The 14,995-nt window shown below is 45.1% G+C and overlaps 1 protein-coding gene across 2 annotated transcripts in view; it reads right to left on the minus strand.

The window, feature by feature from the left end:
- LOC137562852 (phospholipase DDHD2-like) overlaps nucleotides 1-5,990 on the minus strand; it is a 59,083-nt gene extending 53,093 nt beyond the window's left edge. Inside the window, exons 1-2 of one of the 2 annotated variants that reach the window (XM_068274611.1) lie at nucleotides 5,936-5,990; nucleotides 1,833-1,936 (exon numbers count right to left, since the gene is read on the minus strand). The gene's annotated coding sequence lies outside the window, so the exon portion shown is untranslated. Of the gene's footprint in view, nucleotides 1-1,832; nucleotides 1,937-5,489; nucleotides 5,577-5,935 lie in introns of those variants that run through there. The other variant, XM_068274610.1, reaches the window with a different exon arrangement.
- Between the last annotated feature and the right edge of the window lie 9,005 nt (nucleotides 5,991-14,995).

Genomic DNA, 14,995 nt, shown 5'->3' on the forward strand with positions numbered 1-14,995 from the left:
GGTCCAGGAGGATCGGAGCGACTCTACGTGGGCACCGATCAGCTGCAGGGGGCTGAGGGAAGCCCCAGGTGAGTAAAACTTTATTTATTTTTTTTTAGTTGACTTAAGGTTCGCTTTAAGGGCTCTTTCACAGTGGGACGTTGTTTGATGCAACATTAAAGGGACACTTAAGTCAAACAGAAAAAAAAAATGAGTTTTACTCACCTGGGGCTTCCAACAGCCCCCTGCAGCGGTGCCCTCATTTTTTTTTTGACTTAAATGTTCCTTTAAGGTCGCACAAGGTGCCCCTAACGCAAAGCATGTTAGTTTTAAAGTTGGACGTTATATTGAACTGCGTTATGCATCTCTTGATGCATCGTTTTCGTCGCATACTGATAGAACAAAAACGGAGCATGCATCACATTTAAAAAAAAAAAATCAAAAACATTACTGAGCATGTGCAAACAGTCCAACGTAGCTAATAACGCATAGAAAGCACAGCATGCAGCACTTTCTAAATGTTGCTACAAGTTACACACAACGCAACGTGTGCACTGTGAATGTCGCGCAGCCTTAGTATTGCTGTGCGTTAGTCTGCGTTATTCCTTTTTATAACGTGCGACTTTAACGTCGCACTGTGAAAGCAGCCTAAAGGATATCCGAGTTGAAAGGGCTACTTCCAGCCTCTAGTAGTCTACATAGTCCCTTGCTGCAGATCCCCCGCCTTCCAGTGAGCTGCTAGCTCCTCTGAAAGATCACCGACCACAGCTGTGGTCACGGGCTTCTGTGAATGCTCCATCCTGTGCGCTCTCGATCGTGCTCCCATGGTCGGGAGTGTTCTGTGCTTGCGCAGTGCACAAAATCAAACTGCACAAGCGCAGAAAGCTCCCAGTCATAAAAAGACGATTGAGAGGAACATGTGCAGGCTCATGTGCAGAAGCCCACAACAACAGCAGTGGTTGCTGATTTTTTTGGAAGGGGTAATGGTGCAATAGAGTGCAGAGGAACTGCAGCAAGTAACTACTCATAGACTACTTTTCTATAATGACCAAATAAAAGATTTATGGTTTTATTCTATGGAAGGTGTGCGGAGGAATTTTTGAACATACACAGATTACTAGGGGCTTAAAGGACACATGCAGCCACGGCTGTCTGGTTAGACATAAAAAATGGGAAGTGAGCCGCGGCAGGGACCGGAGGATCCTTGAGGACTGGCGTGGCACAGGATGTCTGCAGGGGGGCCGGTAGAAGCCCCAGGTAAGTGAAACAAAAAAAAAAAAAACCAAAAAAATAAAAGAAGGTTAAAGGCTCCCTTTAACAACTTATTTTCATCACAATGTAAGGGCACTAGGTACACCAAGTTTCATCAAAACCAAAGGACGTTAGTCAGAATCAGTGTGTTGATGTGACATGGAATTCCCCATAAGTGAAGCACATTGTGCAGAAAATACTCAGCTTTTAAAACATAAATAAGCGAATAATTTGAATGCTGAACATAAGAATGTAAAAGTTTTAGCAGTTAAATAGCACATCTAGTCCTCATAAGTCCATAAAACATAAGAGAGAGGCAACCAAAAAGGAAAGGGACATGGGAATTTGGTTCCACAAGAGCGACGGTTGGGAGCTACTAATGTGTTGTGGCCTTTATTCCATCCCTGTATTTCCTTCATAGCGGGAGTGCAGGTTGAGGATGATTTCAGACCAATGAGGGACAACTGGATACCCATGCATACAAGTGACTTTCCTGAAAGGACCAAACACACATCCTCACATAGCAGCCAGGGGGCGTTCTGACAGCACAAGGATGTGATCGCTCCTTCAAGGCACACACAGCTCCCATCCTCCGCACTTACCGCTATCCCCCCGCCATCTGCAGAAGCCACCTTGCCTCAGCACCACGACCACAGGATATGCACCAGGTTCCGGGGAGCTGCGCTGATATCACGTGACTGCACAGCTGTAAAGGGAATGAGAAGGATGACATCACTGTGCAGGAGTTAGAGGTAACTTCTTCTGCTGACCGAGTGTCGTAATTTCACATTAACAGCAGTCGATGCAAATAATTCCAGATTTAATGAAATTATGCTAATATTATTCAAATTCATCCAGCTTGAAAATAAATCTGTCAACTCGGAAATCTTTGCATCTCATTGATTGAGTACTTCCCAACTTTTGCAGATGAGAAAAGGAGCACTTTAAGAGACTCCTCTGTCACAATTCCAGCCATGCCCTAAATGAACGTGCAATTACCGCAATGCCGGCAAAGATGTACATTTTCAGATGCTACAATGGCAAATTCCTCAGAGGCTTCCATACTGGCGCCATCTCATGACCACGTGCACTGGGGTCCCTCACCATCCTCTCTGTTGCGTTGCTGTTATCCCTAGTAAAGTCCCAGACTGAGCCAGTTGGGGACTACTGCGTATGCGCGGTCCCAGTTGCATGCACCCCCGATCGTGCCGGGGGCATTCTGCACACGACTCCCGAGCGGCGCAACAGAGAGGACTGATCCAACACAGAGGGAGCTACCTTATATAAGCCTAATTTTTCAGCACAAAAAAATGTGCTTAAAAAGTTACCCCCTCGGCTTATGTGCGAGTCAGTGGAGAAGAATGCACGGTGAAGCGGGTTTTGGTACTGGCAGAAGAGCGTAAGGATCGTGCACTAATCACCTGCTCTTGCCAGCTGGCTCACTGCTGTGTCTGCACATGGCTGCAGGGAATGCTGGGCACGTAGTGCGCTGCTCAAGACTACCTGTGTCTCCTTACTTGTGGAGCAGAGCATGCAAGCATTGTGTCAGCTGTGCAATCTCTGTGTGTTCTTCCTTTGGCAATGGCTGGGTCTTATATCTATGATGCCATCTAGTGCCATCTTGAGGCACAGCTGTATCATCCTTGGGGCACATCTGGCTATGGGGAGAAGGAATGACTTGTACTGGGAGCACATCTGGCTACTGTGGAGGGGGCTATACTGGGGAGGGGGCTTATATGCGAGCAGTGATGGTATCACAAGTAGTCACAAGTCGGAGGACTCGAAATTATGATTTAAATGAGACTTAATTGCCTCAGCTACGCAGCTGGATGACAAGGGGTTAGTTACCCATAAGTTCGCCGTCCTCCCTGAGCTCCAAACAGCTTGCACGCGTCCTACTGGACGCGTTGCAAGCCTCACTACAAGCACTTCCTCCTTTAAGCTGGAAGGAGGAAGTGCGCGATGTGGAGGCTTGCAACGCGTCCAATAGGATGCGTACAAGCTGTTTGGAGAGCAGGGAGGACGACGGATTTGTGGGTAACTAACCCCTTGTCATCCAGCCGCACAGCTGAGGCAATTAAGCCTTATTTAAATTACGAATTTGAGTCCTTAGTGACCCGTGACTACTCGTGAGCCCATCACTGTACACAAGTCAATCACTTTTTCCGGGTTTTTGGGTACCTCGGCTTATATGCGAGTATATGCGTTAATTGACTAAAGGGGGCAGGAGGAAGCCCCAGGTATAAATCCTTGTGATAGCATGGTTCAGGTTTATTTTAAGCAGAAATATCACTAAGGGCTGGGAAACCCTAGAGCAATTTTGGCAGCTTTTTTTTGAATCACTGGCAATTCCAAAAAACATTTTGCCAATGTATTTAAATGGTGGGGAACTCACAAGTGTGATTAAGATTATGGTTATACGCAATTGCAGGACAAACAGCATTTTGAGCATGTCTGCTATGTATAGAAGCGCTGCAAAATTTGAATTCAAATTGCTTTCAAAAGTGATTTTTCAGCGATTTGGGGGCCAAGCGTTTGGAATTTTAATTAAAGTTAATTATGCTTACAGTGTCCCAATGTCCAGCTTCCACCTGAAGCCCCTAGCAGAAGAGGTCACAGGCACTTCTCCGACTGGTCCTAGAGAAGCACCTATGACCTCCTCCATTGGGGGTGGGGCTACGGACAGAACCCAGACATCGGGACACTTGATAAGTATGCTAATGTTTATTTAAAGGACTTCCAATGCGAGGGGGATTAAACAGATTCTACTCACCAGGGGCTTCTTCAAGCCCCTAGCAGCCATCTCAGTCCCTCGCCGCAGCCCCGATCCTCCTCATTTTCCTACTGCCTACCCGTATTGATTGCGACCCCGTCAGCTGGTTGGCTATTCTGGCTTGTGCTGCGCCTGCGCGGTAGTTGTAAGCAGCTGCAGTACCAGGGCTGCGGGGAGGGACTGAGACGGCTGGCAGGGGCTGGAAGAAGCCTCAGTGAGTAAAATTTCTTTTATCCCCCTTGCATCAGAAGTCCTTTAAAAAACAAAACGCTAACGCTGTACAGCAGTTCAAATTGGAACAAAACGCAATCGGACTAGGAAGCGCCGTGCACAGTGCTTGCGCGATTTAAAAGCACTGCAGCGATTCCTAGTGGGTTCCAACCCAACAAACTTAGGCAGGGTTACCTCCAGACAAAAAAAAAAAAAAAAGTAGGGTTTTCCCATAAAAGAAACATAATTTGGCAGTATTTCACATCAATAAGATACAAGATGGATTTATTCGCCAAGTACTCGGAATTGCTTGTGGTACACATGGCTTAGGCAAAGTATATATAAGCAGGGGTTCCCCCAAACGTAATTAGGAGGAGTACATTTGAAATCGGTGCCGGTAGACTTGGGCGCAGGATACAGCGCTATATGGCTGATCCTGCTTCTGCACAAGTCCGGGACGATTTAATTACTATTCCCCCTCCAGGCCGCCATGGATAGTGGGGGAATGAAATAATTCGGCTTCCAGCGATTGCTGGAGGCCGAATTATTGTGTTTTTAAGCAACTTCGGTTCCGTCTTCTGACGGAGCCGACGTTACTCACTGAGCGCCGCTATAGACTGATTCCCATTACAGTCTATGGCGGCGCTGGCTGCGCCCAAATCTAGCAGCGCTGAAAAGCACTGCTCCGATTAAGAGTCCCCTAAAATACAAACCGCGAGTAGGCAGTCATTCCCCTCCCTCCAATCCCAAACATTATTAAGCAGAGTACCCCTTTAAATACCCAAACATAATGCCCTCTGATCTGCAGCCCAGACTAATAGTAATCCCTATGATATGCCCATTACCCCTCATAGTTTTCCCTAGTGCGTTCTAATGCCCCCCCCATATTGTACGCCCTGATTTTCTAGTGGCCCCCCTCTTTAATATTCCTTGGTGGTCAAGTAGCATCCCCTTTATGCTTTTCCTGGTTGTTCTTACATTATTCCCTGGTGGTCTAGTTGTCTCCCTCTCACACACAGTATTCCCTGGTGGTCTAGTGGTTCCCCTCCCACATATGGTAACACCTGCTGGTCCTCCCTCCCCAGACACTACAACATGGTGGTCCTCCCTCCCCAGACACTACAACATGGTGGTCCCCCCTCCCATAGACACTACAACCTGCTGGTCCCCCTCCCACAAACGCTACAACCTGCTGGCCCCCCCTCCCACAGACACTACAACCTGGTGCTCCCCTCCTCTTTAGTACTGTATTAGGAATCGCTGCTGGGTAACTCACCTCTGCCTACTTCCAGCAGCTATCACAGCTCTTCAGTGTACTGCACTGCCCCTAGTGCTATCATAACACGGGTCCCAGCTTGATGACGTCATAACGCCAGGACCCGGATGATGGCGCTGGAGGCTGGAGCTGCGATCGCAGAGACTGGGGAGAGAGCACAGTGCGAGTAATGCGGGGCTTCCATACATTCCCCTGCCCGCCGTGTACACGCAGCAGAGCCGGGTGCTGCTATTGATATGGAGCTCAGCTCACTGCACGGTTATTACAGCGGATGAGCAGTAACTGCACAGCCAGCGTCCTTTTTATAGACACAATTTAAAATTGTGTAGGATGAAGAATACTCTTTCTGATGACGAGCTGAAGACTTGGTTGTTTGGGAGCTTATAAGACACACAGTAATAGCTCTGTTTTAAAAGGACCCTGAACACATGAAAATGTGCACTTACCTGGGGCTTCCTCCAGCCCGCGAGGTCCCTCTGGGTCCCCTCCGTGGTCCCGCTGGCCCCGTTAGCCTGTTGATTTCAGGTGAAGTCCTGCGCACCCGGCTCGATTATGTGCGTGTCGCTATAAGCCTCCTGTGCGGTTCTCGGGTGCTCAAAAGACTGAACGACTGATGCGGCAATGAGTGCGATCAAGCAGGGTGCATGGATAGACCATGCGTGCGCAGTTGCGCATGACTTTGCCCTAAGTCGACTCGCCAGGCTAATGGTGGCCTCGGGACCACAGAGGGGACAAGCAGTCTCTGGCACCTTAAAGAGACATTGGCCTCAATACACTAGAGATGGGAAGTCCAGATCTTTTCAATGATTCGAATCAGATCATTGGAAAGATCCGGATCTTTGATCCGAATCTCGGATCATTTTACTAGGGAAGCATTCGGGGGTGAAATGAGGAGCAGGATAGGACTTTCCCTGCAGTGGACAGAGAAGGGGAGGGGGGTGGACAGACAGAGAAGTGGAGAAGATGGACAGGGAGTGGACAGAAAAGGGAGGAGGTGGACGAAGAGGGGTGAGCAGAGAGCAGAAATGTTTTTTGCGCACATTACCAACATGTAGCAATCATATGCTTTAAATATATTTCACCTATATGTTCATCTGTATACTCTGAATGCAAACGTCTCACAGTGAAAGAAAGCATTCCCCTTTTCTCACCTCCAACACTCATAAATGTAGGGAGAGGTGAAGTGCAACTGTTTAGAGCTGAGTGCAGGAGGATCATATTGCACTGTCCTGTCATTCTAGCCCAGCACGCAGTCTGCAGAGTTACTGAGCTGTGCTTCTGAGCCAAAAGTTTCCCATTTGTTCACAACTACGGAACAGACAGCCTAAAATCAGCAGCACATTACAGCCAGTATGTGTGCTCTACACATATCTGGCAGTGGCACCCATGTCCCCTCATCTACCTGTCCCTGTGCAAGGCTGGCTCCCCTCCAACTGAGCGATCCATCTCTGCTTTGCTTCGAGGACCCTGCTGCCCGCTGAGAGAGGGGGGCATGCTGCACCTGGCTCCACCCCTTATTTGATCCGAATCGTTCATTTTGATGATCCGGATGATTTGACTCACAAAAGAGATTCGGATCCAAGATCCGAATCGTTCATGATCCGGACAACACTACAATACACTAAGCTTATCTCCTGTCTTTAATAACGTTTCAATAGTTATCACCATGGTGATAAGGCAGTATTCAGGAAACATTTTACCTCAGCAAACCTAAAGTTAACTCCTCTGTCTTCAAAGGGGAACTTCAACCTAAACAAACATACTGTCATTAAGTTACATTAGTTATGTTAATTAGAATAGATAGGTAATATAATCTCTTACCCACCCCGTTTTAAAAGAACAGGCAAATGTTTGTGATTCATGGGGGCTGCCATATTTGTCATGGGGGCAGCCATCTTTTTGGTTGAAAGGAGGTGACAGGAAGCAGTAGACACAGTTCCAACTGTTCTGTGTCCTGATCACCCCTCCCAGCTGCATGTGCTCAAATGTCAAATTCAAAATGTAAAAAAAAAAAAAAATTGCACCAAAACAGCAGAACAAGAACAACATCAGAAATCCCATCATGCTTTGCACAGCATTAGGGAAAAATGCCCGGGCAGTTTTTTTCTGTGCAGCTAAAAATGAGGCTTGTATAAGAGAAACAAAGTTCTGATGCTGTGAAACAGTTAAAGAAACACCAGGCCTTTCCAGTGCTGCTGAGTCAATTTTTAGTCTAGAGGTTCACTTTAAGTTTAGGTGAGATCTCTAAAGTTAACTTTTCAATCCTTAAAATAGCTCCAGAATTCTAAAGTTAAAGACAGGATGTTGATTAACTGCGTGTGAAAATAACTACAGAGGAGGTATTAAGGAATGAAGAGATAAGATAACTCTCTCACTGTGTGGAGATAAGTTTTCTCTTGTCTTATCTCCAGCATGATCTTAGTGAATTGAGCCCACTGTAATAATAAAAAAAAAACCACCTGGGGTTACTTATTTCAGGAGGGTGACGGACACGTCTTCCTTTCTCCCTCCGTTCCAGTGCTGGTTCTTCCAAAACTGACTTGTTGGCTGTGGCGTAGGCACAGTAGCGCCTGCAACATTTTCCTGCTCCTTGTTTTCGGACCCAATCGGGCTCAGCTATTTCCACCTGAACAGAAAGCCGCTACTGCACCTGAACGGAAAGCCGCTACGGCACCTAAACGGAAAGCCGCTACTACACCTGAACGGAAAGCCGCTACTGCACCTGCGCTGGTAGGTAACTATTTACCTCCCTGGTGTTCGGGGGCTTCAAGTGCTGTAACGTAGGAGGATAAGGAAAGCCTCAGGACCGAGAGGCTTGCCCCTCCTGAGGTAAGTATCCCCCATATGGGAAAATTACAGACTTTCTTTATAGGACTCATGAGGTGACAAAAAATGTAGTTCTACTTACCTGGGGCTTCTTCTAGCCCCTAGAAGTCATTCGGGTGCCTCGCCACATCTCCGGTCCTCTCCCGTCTCCGCTGACAACCTCTGAAGATCGCTGAACCCTAGATGGGTCGGTGTCTTCTACACATGCGTCCCAGATAAGTAAAACTACATTTTTTGGTCACTTTGTGAGTCCTTTAAAGACTAGAGACTGCTGGTAAAAAAAATAGGCCTCACATCACGCCGCATGGACCCGTCACTTTCGCTGTTCACGTCGCTATGACAGCAGAGCTCCGCGAGCCTGGCGAGTGGACTGCAGCAACGGGAGACCGGCTCTATTGACTCTTTTTATATCCTTCCTGCTCTCAGAAACCATTTTCTGCCAGGAAAGTGTTTTATGGCTTTAATTCCTTATTAGTGAGGGTTACACTATAGTCAGACCTGGTCACACTGGACAGAAACTAATCACTTGCATACCTGATGTTTAACTCTTTCAGGCAGATACATTAAAAAAGGAACAGCATAGTTGTGTACTTGGACATACACATGTCTAGCTCATCATATCACCTCGGTATTCCGTTAAGGCTGGGAGCACACTTGTTTGAATCATGAGCGTTTTGCTGCATAGCAGAAAAGGCATTCAATGAAAGTACATGGGCTGCATAGTAAATCTTATCTCTGCAATTCTCAGCAGTGTTGCCAACTCATCTCTAAATATGGACAATTATGAATTATACAGTACATGTCTTGTGGCTAGTTAGCTGCAGTTTAGGCGCTGATTATCTTTGAGAAGTCCCAGAACCTGGATAACTTAGATGTGTCAGTGAGTTGACAACTCTGATTCTCAGTTTAAAATTGTACAGGATGTTGCTTTTCATTTGCAAACTGCATGTGATTCGCATACAATGCTTTCCTATGGAGCTCCAAATTGCATCAGAATTATTTGCATGGTAGTCTGGGCAGACAGAGCACACATTAACTTACCTACCACCTACTTACCTCAAAAAAATGTCATTATTCAAAATAAATTTGGTCTCAAACTCCGCCATGTACACATTTGCCAGACAAGGCACATACCCTATAGGAACACCCTGGACCTGTAAAAAGAAATCCTGTCCCACTCTGAAATTGTCAGAATTGTTCCTCTATTATTAGAGGTGACTTTGTTAGACACACTACTTAGGCCCCGTTCACACTTGCGGTTCTCTGCCAAACGGACCGGATGACCGGATCCGGATCGGAACCATACGGTTCTGATCCGGATTCGGTCAGGTTGCATCAGGTGTTCATCAGGATGCGATCCGGATCCGTTTGGCAAAAGATAGTAGAAATAAAATAAAAATGTTGGGGTCTGGGAGGTCAGCAGAAGGTGGACCTGTGGAATCAGGCCCTCCGCTGTTTAGCACTCACCTCCACCTCCGACATACTGCCAACATCTCCAGCACGTTTAAAGTCACTGCTGCTCCACTCCAAAATGCTTGCCCATGTGTCCCCATCCAAAATCGCCGCTACAATACGCATAGGAAGTGGGGTAGAACGTCCGGTTTTTATAGCCAGTGTGTTGTGCGCTCTCCGTTTCTCATTGGTTTCTATTGGCCGTATGCAACAGTCCGGCTCCGCTCCGGATACGTCAGCCGGAGGAGCCGGACCAAAAAATAGCGCATGTTGGGTCTTACGCCGGAGTCCGGATCCGGTCCGGACGGAACGGACGCATGTGAACGGACGCATAGACTTTCATTGCTATGCCGTGCGTCCGTCCGTCCGTTCCGCATGCGGTCCGGCTCCGGCACGGCGATTCCGGACGGCGACCGCCAATGTGAACCGGGCCTAAGGGTACGGAATTGAAAGTGTATGACAATTTTTCATGTCTTACGACCAATGTCGTTTATTTGCTGAAGTGCCTTTGCAGTATGGGTTATGTTGGTCAGACTACTCGTGATATTAGGACAAGATTAAATGAACATAGAAGTAATATTAGAACCTATAAAGTTGAAAAATCAAAAAAATCTAACGATCAATTTGAATCTTCTGTAAGCAGACACTTCCATCAATGTAGACATACGGTGGGAGACTTAAGATGGTGCGTACTGGAGAAAGTCCACTGCATTGAAGGTGTTGACCCACAAACCTTACTTTTGCGCAGGGAAAGCAAATGGATTAGTGACCTGGGAACATTGACCCCTAATGGAATGAATGAAGCATTCAGCTTAAAATGTTTCTTGTGAGCCAATACTTACTGATTTTGGCCTGTCTCGTTAAGCATTGTGCCCGCCCCTGTGTAGGCGTGATTTATGTAAATTTGTCTTTTTAATGGTTTTGTGCACTTTGTTCTGTAAGCACTTGAAAAAGATCTTTGTGTCGAAACGTTGTGCTCTGCACTGTGGTATCTCAATAAACAGGCCAATTTGCCTTAAAATCCATATGGAGACCCAGTTTTTTCTATTTGTAGGACAATACAGGATGAGACAGGCAAAAAGGGTGCCGGACATGGGGGCGCTGCCATCGACTAATGTGAATTACGGCTATATATCACGTTACAAATGATTATACAAATGTTATTTCCCCGTTTTCCCTGAATAGTGGATGCAAGCGACAGTCAGCATCTTATTTTAGTCATCAACCATTAGAGCAGAATTCAAATGTTACTGAACAAACCTCCTCATGATAACAGGATTTTATCAAAAATAAAAAACGTAAAACGTCCTGTTCGAAATAATTACTCGCAACGGAGCTTTAAAACATTTTACAGGCTGTAAAGATCTGAAAATGGTCATTTGTTGATTTTGCAGCATTAGGAGGTCATATTTACTATAATCAAAAGCTATTTCAATCAAAAACATCTTAGCAGGTCAATTTATGTATTAGCTCAGGACCCTTTATTTGATAGCAGTATCACAATTCTTGCATCCATTAAGCCCAATCTACACGATACGATTCTTTATACGATTCGATTACGAGTCTATTTACGATCCGATTAAATCCAACATGTCCGATCGGGATTCGATTCAGTTCGATTTGCCATTGCAAAACAATGGCGAATTAAATCGAATCGAATCCCGATCGGACTTGTTGGATTTAATCAGATTGTAAATAGAATCGTAATTGAATCGTATAAAGAATCGTATCGTGTAGATTGGGCTTTAAATTTGTGAGTTTTTTGAGAGTTTCTGCTTGATTTTCTTTGCAGGATGTCAGAATAGCCTCTCAGAGCTGCTGTTTGGATGTAAACTGCCTCCTTCCCTCATATGGATGGTGTACTGGTTAAGGGCTCTGCCTCTGACATGGGAGACCTGGGTTCGAATCTCGGCTCTGCCTGTTCAGTAAGCCAGTAATTCAGTAAGGAGTTCATTGGGCAAGACTCCCTAACACTGCTACTGCCTACTGAGTGCGTTCTAGTGGCTGCCTCGCAAGCGCTTTGAGTCCGACAGGAGAAAGGCGCTATAAAATACTGCCATTATTATTATATATATTTTGCTTCGGGATGCTCCAGGACAAAGGACCGGGAATGTTCACCCTATGGGCTCAGCCACACTATAAGCGCTTTTCCGAGCGCATGTGATTGATTAGCGCTTTCTGAAAGCTTTTTAAAAAGTCGCTCCCATTCACTTTGATTAAAATCACTGTAAAAATCGCAACAATTTTTCGCATGCGTGATCGCCATGATTTTAATGAAAGTGAATGGGAGTTATTTTTAAAACGTGCTCAGAAAAGCGCCTATAGTGTGGCTGAGCCCATAGGGTGCATTTCTCTCCGTTTTCCTTCTGTCTTGTGCAAGAGTTCAGGTCAATTTTAAAGCAAATCTGAAGTGAAAAAAATCCCTTCAGGTTTCATACATATCTATGTAGAGGGAAGACTGTGGATACCACAGAACATTCCCAGTCCTCTGTCCTTCCCAAACAAAATGGGAGGAGGCGCCTCAATGTAGTATGCAGCGGATAAACATGGGTAGGAGGTTTAAGGATAATAACTTTATTGAACAGGCGCTCTTAGTCTGTGTGTGCAGCTGCATAAGACACTGTACTGTAGACCTGAGGAAGCAGGCAGGTCCGGCGAAATGCGTCATCCTTTCCTGTGTCCAATAAAATTATTATTCTTAAACCTACTTGAGGTACCCACATTTACCTATTGCACACCACATTGGGATGCCTCCTCTCATTTTGTGTACAGATTTCCCCTCCCCCCCAGGGGTGTCCCCTGAGATCATTATCCATTGGTCCTTTCTCTGGAGTGCAACCCAACCTATCCTGAAGAGGATACCCAATCCGTGTGGAGACGGAATTCTACACCTGCCTAATACTGTGCTTGCCTAATAGCAACCCAGGTGTACAAGTAGTATTTGCTTTACACATTATTTCATTGCCAGGAAATACTACACTATCTGGTGTTTTCTATTTTTTTTTTTCCTCTCCCGATTCCTGAGGCTCGTCACCCGAATGTCATTGACTGGATCTGTCCTTCCCATTGTTTCCATGTCACTGACGACTCTTTCTTCCATGTCTTCAGCACTCCTTGTGCAGCCTTCGGATTTACTCACATCCCCGAACAGTCCTGAGTAGTGTGGCTTGCGAATTTTTGCAAAGTCATTTTCACATCGGAAATGCTATTTTTAATTTTGAGAAATTTTTTTGAAAAATAATCTTCTATTTTCACTTTGTTTGCGAAAACTCAATATTTTTAACACAAAAATGCGAAAAATCGATAGCATGGAAAGTGTGTCAAAGTAGAAAAACAATATTTTTACAGTGACAATTTTTAGCGCCAAAATGTGAAAAATCAATATTTTTACCACAAAAAAAATGTGAAAAATAACAAAATGAATTTTCAATGGAATTTTCGCTCGAAAATCGAATTTGACCACTTAATGACAACCTGACTGCTAGAGCCTCTTAATGGCTCCAGGATGTTTTTATAAGTCAGACAGTGCTGCTGTGCGCGTGCGCGCTCCCGCGTGTGCACGCGCATTCCTGTGAACATGCATTCCCGTGAAAAAAAAAAAACAAAGAAAAAAATGCACCTTTATTTCCAAATACTATATTGTCACCATACTTTGTCCTAGGGACATAAGTAAAATCTTGTGATAACCAGGACAAATAGGCAGATAAAATGTGCGGTTTTATGCACAGTAGCCGTGTTTATATTTAAACTATAGGGGATGAAATTGGAGAAATAGTGTATTTTTTCATTTTATCCTTGTTTTTCCCTTTAAAATGCATGGAAAATAAAGTAATTACTGAAAACAAATATCAACCCCAAAAATCCCAATTGGTGGTGAAAAAAAACAAGATATAGATCATTTCATTGTGATTAGTAGGGATTAAGCTATTGGCAAATGAAAGGGATGTGCGCTGAAAGGTGAAAATCGCTCGTCTGTTAGGCCTCTTTCACAGTGCGACGTTAAAGTCGCACGTTAGAAAATGTTTTAACGTGGACTAACGCACAGCAATATTAAGTATGTGCGACATTCACAGTGCACACGTTGCGTTGTGTGTAACGTGTAACAATATTTCGAAAGTGCTGCATGCTGTGCGTTTAGCAATACATTTGCTGAGTTGTGTGTGTTGCACATGCTCAGTAATGGTTTTGTTTCGTTTTTTCTAATGTAACGCATGCACCGTTTTCGTTCCATCACTGTGCGACGAAAACGGCGCACCAAACGCATGGCTAAAGAGTGTACTATAACGTCCAAGTTATAGTCTTTCAATGCGTTGCATTAGGGGCACGTTATGCGACCTTAATGTCGCATCAAACGCAACGTCCCACTGTGAAAAAGGCCTTAAGGTAAAAACTGCTTTGGGGTGAAGTGTTTAACTTTATTTTTGCAAAAATTAATGTGAAAAGAATATTGGCATTTTCGCTCATCGCTGGTCCTGAAGGCTGCACAAGGTGTGCCAAAGAGCTCTTCAGCCTAGCATGTTCCACCAGGGGCGGCGCAGGACTGGATGTACCGAGGACCAGGATGCCTCTAGGCTATTCATAACCTTCCTTCTACAACTGTATGTGTCTAACCTGAAGTCAATTTTTGATTTCAGATTCCCTTTGAACTTCATTCTGCAGTAGCTCATCTGAGCTGGCACCACAGCCCCCAAGTCTGCAGCCAGTTAGATAGCTTTACATTCCTGACATTCAATTCCCTCTTTTCAGCCCACATTGGTGTGGCCATCTCCTTCTCGGGAGTAGGACGAATACTCCCGCTGTGAAGTCTAGATCCATCAGGCTGTATCCATCAGCGATGCAGTGGCTTCCCTCACCTACACAACTGTAATGTTTAAAGGACAACCAAGGTGACATGTGACATGATAAGGTAGACGTGTGTATGTACAGTGCCAAGCACACAAATAACTAGGCTGTGTTCCTTTTTTTCTTTCTCTGCCTAAAAGAGTTAAAAATGAGATATGCAAGTGACAGTTTCTGTCTGGGTCAGACTATAGCATAACCCTCACCAATTCGTAATTAGTCATAAAATACTTTCCTGTCAATAAATGGCTTCTGAGAGCAGGAAACAGATTAAAAAAAAGGGTCAATAATTCATAGATCTGAGCTCTAGCATACTTCAATGAAGCCGTCATTGAGCAGAGACAATGAAACAGTAAAAACTAGATTTAAATATAAAATAAAACTGGGAT

The sequence above is a fragment of the Hyperolius riggenbachi genome, chromosome 3 (assembly GCF_040937935.1).
Source record: "Hyperolius riggenbachi isolate aHypRig1 chromosome 3, aHypRig1.pri, whole genome shotgun sequence".
Classification (NCBI taxonomy): domain Eukaryota; kingdom Metazoa; phylum Chordata; class Amphibia; order Anura; family Hyperoliidae; genus Hyperolius; species Hyperolius riggenbachi.